At 36.4% G+C, this 7,563-nt stretch overlaps 1 pseudogene; it reads right to left on the reverse strand.

Annotated features, from left to right (window-relative positions):
• Positions 1-6,074: 6,074 nt before the first annotated feature.
• On the reverse strand, positions 6,075-6,173 carry LOC141636218 (small nucleolar RNA R71; annotated as a pseudogene).
• Positions 6,174-7,563: the final 1,390 nt, after the last annotated feature.

Raw genomic sequence — 7,563 nt, forward strand, 5'->3', positions numbered from 1 at the left:
TTGTGAAGGCATGATTGCGGTCTTTATGTACTCAAGTGGTTGGAAGCTGGACGTGACAGATCTAAGTGGGAAGCTGCAAGTTATTACAAGGTTTAATCCACTTTTACCTTTATTTTTTTAAAAAAAAAAAAAAATCTACCTTTGGCGTGTTTAATAATTGTTGGATTACATTTATAACACAAAAGTTGTTACACAGGCTATGGCTTCATATAGAAAGGTAGTTGCGGTCACCTTATTACGATGGCAAGAAAATAAACGAAAGGTATTATTTAATCTTTTTGTTTCCCCATGATCATTTTTCTTCCGTCTATAGACTTATGTTTCTGCCTATATGTCGGATATGTAGATTTTTAGGTATTAACAGCTATACGATGCTATTTTTTCTTCTGTCCATATAATCATGTTGCCGTCTCACCTTTTGCTATGTAGATCTTTTGAGTGAGGTGATCCCTGGAATGCAGAAGTGTGGTTCTAATCAATCAAGGAATGCGTTATAGTGCAAAGCTTTTAGGACTGACATTTATGAAACCGTAGTGTGTAACCAAAAGATGTTTTGCTCCATCTATTTTGGTTAGGGGTGTAATGAAAATTGTAATCCGAACTTGTTCAAGAGCTGTGTAAAGTGGACTGACATTTTATGTCAATTGTCTAGATATCATTTTATGGCAGTGCGTAATTCTGGCACTACGGTGTCTTAGTTGACGGTTTTGTTTTAAATACTGAAGGAGATATAAAAGGCGCAACTCTGGCCTTGGTTCATTGTTGATCGTTGACTTAAAACTGACAGGCAGGAATTACGTGCATAGTTACGCCATCTAACAACGGAGACACATCAATTATATTTCCAGATACATCAAAATCACTTTTACACTCAAGTACAATATTTTCTCAAAATAATATCTGCTGTTCATTGGTAAAAGGTTTTCACAATTACAATGTCACCACCAAATTGTTATAAGACCCCAAAAATGTTAAGACGGTCGAATTCTCCACGTCTTCGAAAATTAGTATTACTACCGTACATGTCTTCAACCATGGTCTGACGTGGGCAATTTACATAATTTTTTTTTTCGAATACGTGGTGAAATCAACCGATGTTATTTTCATGAAAGCACGCCATCTTAATACATTATACACATCAATTATATTTCAAGATACGTAAATCAAACATTGGAAAACATTAGTATTTTATTGACTAAATACGAGTCGGTGTTACACCTTTTAATTAAGATATGGTTTGGGCCGTTTCTGTGTTCATAAATCTATGACGGTTGATTTCACCACCTATTCGAGAATTAATATTACTACCGTACATGTCTTCAACCATGGTCTTACAGGGCAATTTACATAATTATCTTTTTTTTTTGATGATATTTTCATAAAAGTACGCCATCTTAAACCTGACATGCATCAATTATATATCAAGATACGTAAAACAAACATTGACAATCATTATTATTGTATTGTCAAAATACGAGTCGGAGTTACATCTGAAAAATAAAATACGGTTTGAGCCGTTCCAAAATTACAATGTTCATAAATCTGTGACAAAAGATGTTTGATCCATATAAAATTTTTGTAGTTACACCAGTTGACTTATGTAAATTCACAAAAAAAAAAAGGCGTAACTATGGTATTTAACTGTGTGTACATTCCTTCCTCTTGATTACTTTAATCTTTATATTTCTTCTTTTTTTGCCTGCAACATCTGTCTGTGTTCCCTTCATTCTCTCAAACCTGCATCAAAGCCTTACAAATTTAAAGCTAAATTTGTAATCATATTTAGAGACAGAATTGTATGTTCCCAACTTGTTTACTAAAATTAGTATTTTACCTGATCAGAACTTAATACTTTTCATGCTCTCCCGGGGCAATTCCGACTATCATGGAATCCCAATTCACCACAAGCATTACATTTTCTCGGCGCTTTCTTATGTTCTTGCACAACTTTTTCCTTTTGGGATACCAGTCGTTTTCCAGACCCCTTAGTCTTTGATTGTATATGATTTAAAACCGTAACTTCAGTCGGTATCTTTGTACCTAACAACATTTCAAGCTCTTTATTTTTGTTTCTGGACTTTTCACCTGTGACACCACTACTACATTCAGACGGGCTACTTTCTAAGATCATCTTGTCCTTGAAACTCTTAAGTAGGTCCATTAACTCATCGATACACTCCGGCTTCTGTTCTGCTATTGTCACACAGGAGAATAATTGGACCATAGGCTCGCCAAGCTTGATTTTTCGAACCTCTAAAGCACTGCAATCTTCATTCAAAGTCTCGGGCAAATTACCACAAAGTGGCTGATATAGAGCCAATTTGCTCCATCTACTTAGCAAAAAATGGTTGGGAACTTTTTCAAATCCTTGTTCCTTCAACACATAGAGAGCATGTCGGCACAGGAGACCATGCCTCTCAAATTTCTTGCATGAGCAGCTTAACTTCACTCCATCAGGAATAAATCCAACATAATATACCTTATTTCTCTCACTATCCAGAAGTCACTATCAGATACGCAATCTGACACCGGAAACACATCAATTATAATTCTAGATACGACAATCAAAACTCAGAAGCAATAGGGCTAGTTCGACACACATAAGCAGAAAACCGTAAACACCATGTATCATCTGACTAATGTAGCAAACATTCACACCAATTACTACATTAGATACAACAACTAACATCAATACTAATAATACACCCTAAAACAGCCTTGAATAATTAAATCCCTAAAAATAGACATACCTATACCCAATTCTGAAGGTATCTGTCCCAATTCGGAAGATATATGCCCGAGTTCATTGTTATCAGCTGGAACAATTGAATTAGTAGGATCAACCAAAACATCGCATTCTTCGATTTCCATCAAAACCCTAAAAATAGACACAACAAAATTACAAATTGACAGGTAAATTCATAAAATATGTGTTAACAATACATAGATTCAGCGATACTTACATCAATTCGTGTAATATGTTGGTCAATTGAATAAATTTTCGTTGAATTTCTGGCTGAATTGATGGATAATCGCAATTTTTTTGTGTGTTTTGTGTTTTGTGTGTGTGTGTGTGTGTGTGTGTTTTTTTTTTTTTTTTTGTGTCAAATTCCGATTTCGGCGGAAAAAGTCAGAGGAAGTATGCCTTGACAGAAAGAATCAGCCGTACGATTTCAGTGAATCCATTGGTTGTAGTTCGTTCTCACCGTTTGCACCGAGTGTTCGTTCTCACCTGATCCCACCTATATATATATATATATATATATATATATATATATATATATATATATATATATATATATATATATATATAGTTGGGATTGGGATCTTGTGAGTTTAGTTTCTTATGTTAAGTTTGTGCTCACACGATTATTCCAATGTTATTCTTATGTTCTCATACTTCTCTAATTTTCTCATTATGTTACCATTTATTTATTTATTTTGTTACCACTTGTTATTCCAGTTTTTTTTTTTTTTTTTTTTTTTTTTTTTTTTGGGTTACTACCTGTTATTCTAGTGTTATTCTTCTTTTTTGTCTTTTTTGTTTCCTTTTTTTGTTACACATGTTATTCTAGTGTTACTTTTATACTTTTTTTTTGTTACCACTTGTTATTCTACTGTTACTCTTATGTTCTCACGATTTTCTAATTTTCTCATTATGTTAGTTTTTTTTACCACATGTTACTCAGGTGTTATTCTGCTGTTATTGTGTTGCTACTCCGATATTATTCTGGTGTTATTGTGTTGTTGCTCTGGTGTTATTCTGGTGTTATTTTGTTGTTACTCCGATGTTATTTGATGTGACTCATATTTACGCACATTTAGTCCCCTAACTAGTCTCATTCCTACGCTTTCTAGCATACATTAGGGTCCTTTCTTATCTTTAGCTTCCTATTATGCATATTCTATGACGTTTTGTGCCCTTGGTAGGAGAGGAGTGCTAGCCTTGCTTGAACGGAGCAAAACGGAGCTAAATTGATCGCATCTAACGACCAAGCAACAAGGAGGAGACCAATACAAAATGCATAAGTCAATAAAACAGGTAAATGGGCAATGATGTAGGACCCCCACAACCCCTAAAGGATCCCCACGAGTTAAGGGGCAGCCAAATAGAAGAAGAAGCAAAACTGCCCTTCAGGACGGGCGTCCCGGAGTAAGGACGGACGTCCCCAAGCGTCCCCAAGGCAGAACGGGCGTCCCTCATTGTAGGATGAGCGTCCATCAGAAGGAGGTCGTGCGTCCCATGCCAGGACTTGTAAGGCGTTAAACTTCATTTAAGGGGCTTAATCGTCATTTAAGCTCTTAGTTAACCTAATACTTGTACTTAGTATAAATACTCCCTTGTAATAGGAGATTATTAACAACTCAATTCGAGATTAGAAATCTATTAGCTTAATTACACTTTAATCCTTCTTTAATTATTGTTCAAGAATTCTTAGATCTAGTTGGGTAATTGAAGATTATTTGGGTTTTTATTGGAGAATTGACAACTCTTCATCATCAATTAAAGTTTTATTCTATTATTCTTTCCTTTCCATTTTCTCATCCTATGATTGGTATAATTTTTTTACTCCTTACTTAATTATTGCTTATTGCTTTACTCTTCCATCATGTTTATACTTGTTAAGATGATTGACACCATTGTTAACATGTTCTCCATGATAATGAGTGAGTAGTTCCCTAACTAGGGTTAGTAGGGGATTAGGGGAGTTAATCATGGGGTAGATCTATACTTAATAAGTTCATATGAATGCTTGCTTGTTGTGATTTCAACTTATGCACATGTTATGTTTGATGATATGCTTGATTGACAGCCTAGCATGATTCTCTTATCCTTTCAACAAGATTTGTAAGACATAAACTAACTCAAGGCTTGTTAGACCATGCATATAGTTGAATAGGGAAAACCAAGTCGATGTAGGTGTTGTAAAGTTGTGACCAACTCGGCTCCGAGACCTAAGTTTCCCTAGGAATTGTAAGATATAAACTAACTCGATTCCATTACAACAATAATTGCTTGCATCTATGTAACTTATTTATGTGATCTCATCATGATTCCCCTATGAACCCATGACACCCTAATGTCTTTAATCAATTGCTTAAAAATTCTATTTGCTTACTTTGCTTTGCTTTCATTTATTTAGTTTTTCTTTGTTAAGTAGTTTAAATTGCAAATCTCAACCTCAACCCAAATTGTGACACTAAGACATAGGTATTTACAACCGATAAGTCAATATAATACCCGTCCCTTGGGATCTGGCTTCTACTTGCCAATCTAATAGGAGTAGTTTGTTAAGATTATAAATTTTGTTTAAGAGCATAGACGAAACACTCATCAAAATGGCGCCGTTATCGGGGACAGTGTTCAATTGAGTTTTTAGCATTTGTTGTTTTTAGTTGTGTCCTTCTTAACCTTGGGGAAGTCAATCTCCTCAAGTTAGTTTTAATTGTTTTCTAGTTGTTTGATTTTTGCATGTCTAGGAGATCACAAGGCGGTCTTTTGCCTATTGATCCCAAAATCGAGAGAACTTTGACAAATATTAAAAGAACCGTTAGAGGTACTTCAACAATTGTGGGTATTGAAGAGCTTGTGGACATTGATATCATCCAAACGGATAGTGTTGAGTTTACCAACGCTTTTGCAAGACAAGGAGAGGATAACCCAATTCCAAACCAACCACAAAATCATCCTACAATGCCTAAATTCTTATCTCATTCCGTACAGACCGAGGAGAACCTACCTTATGGTACTCCAACACCACCCCACTTGTCCTGTAATTTTATTGCCAAATCCGCATTCATACAATTAGTCGAACGAAGTCAATTTGGAGGGATGCCTAGTGAGGATCCTCATCTACACATGAAGACTTTTTGTGACTATTTTGATGCAATTTCCCAAACGGGGGTAACACAAGATCAAATTCGATGGGTATTGTTCCCTTTTTCCTTGATTGGAGCTGCGAAGTAATGGTTGAAGAGCCTTGACAAGGCCACTCTTGGAATCGATTCATGGAAGAAGTTAGCACCTGCCTTTTACAAGAAGTTTTACCCTCCGGAGAAACCAACATGTTAAGAGCCCAAATTACCGGGTTCAAGCAAAGAGATGAAGAGTCTCTATACGAGGTATGGGAAAGATTCAAAGATACATGTCGCTCTTGTCCTCATCATGGGTTTACCGAATGAATTCTAGTCCAACAATTTTGGAATGGGTTGTATGAAGACTCAAGGAATATACTCAACATGGGTTCTAATGGAAGATTCACCGAGGTAGATGATAACCAAACTTGGGCCAAGATATAGGAGATGGCGGTTCACAACTCTCAATATAGTAGGCCAAGAAAAGCTACTAGGGGAGGAAGACATGAAGTTGACTCCGTCACACAATTGAGTGCCGATTTGGGTGCCCAATTATGCTCCCATATTGACACAATGAACTTGAAATTTGAAAATGCCATATCCAAGATGAATGAGGTCTCTTAATCACCCAAGAAACATCAACAAGTCAATGCCATGCTGTCAATGTCTTCTATTCCAAATGGAGTATGTGAGAATTGTGGAACTTTGGGACATGATCAAGAAGAGTGTAGGGGCATAAATGAGCAAGTTAATGCTTTCCAAGCATATAAGAATGGCACCCCTTACTCCAACTTTTACAATAAAAACACCAAATTTCACCCAAACTTCTCATATAAAAGCCAAAATGTTCAAAATCCTCAACCAACATACACTTCATGTCCAATGAGAAATCCTACTCAAAGACCCTTTTTCAACCAGAACCAAGGATTCCAAAACCAACCCGCTTACAATCAAACCAATGACCAAGCTTTTGATGTTCAAAAAGCGGTCCTTCAAATGCAAAAGAACCAACAAGACTTCTTCACTCAAATGCAAAGAGATAGACAAGCCAAAGACACTACCATCAACAATATCCTTGCTCATACCAAGATGTTGGAAACAGAAATGACCTAATTAGCCTATTTGAGTTCCCAAAGGTAAGAAGGACAATTATCTCCCCAAGGTAATCCTCCTATAAAGCATGAAACAATCAATGCCATTCACTTGAGGAGTGGTACACAATATGAGGGACCTAAGAAGCCGATTGAAGAGGATTTTATTGAGGAAAGTGTCAAGTCAAGAGATGTGATGGAACAAAGGAAGGAGTTGGAACCATTGAGGAGAAATCCTAGGGTAGTGGAACCAACTACCGATGAATCATTATTGAAGAAGAGAAATGAAGAGAAGGCCAAAGAGGTTAAAAGAGAACCTATTGTGATTAGACTTCAATTTCCAAGTCGCCAAGCCAAGCCCAAGCTTGATGAGCAACTTGGGAAATTCATGGAGATTGTAAAGAAGTTAGAGGTTTATATCCGATTTACGGAGTTGATCAACCATGTGTCAGCCTATGCAAAATACATGAAAGACATCCTTACCAAGAATAAGTCCATTAGGACGTTAGAAACTATCGCATTCACAAAGATAAGTAGTGCAATACTTCAAGGAAATTCCCCACCTAAGCTCAAAGATCCGGGACGCTTCTCCATTCCATGTACTATCGGCGACACC

This window comes from Silene latifolia, chromosome Y, assembly GCF_048544455.1.
Source record: "Silene latifolia isolate original U9 population chromosome Y, ASM4854445v1, whole genome shotgun sequence".
NCBI lineage: Eukaryota > Viridiplantae > Streptophyta > Magnoliopsida > Caryophyllales > Caryophyllaceae > Silene > Silene latifolia.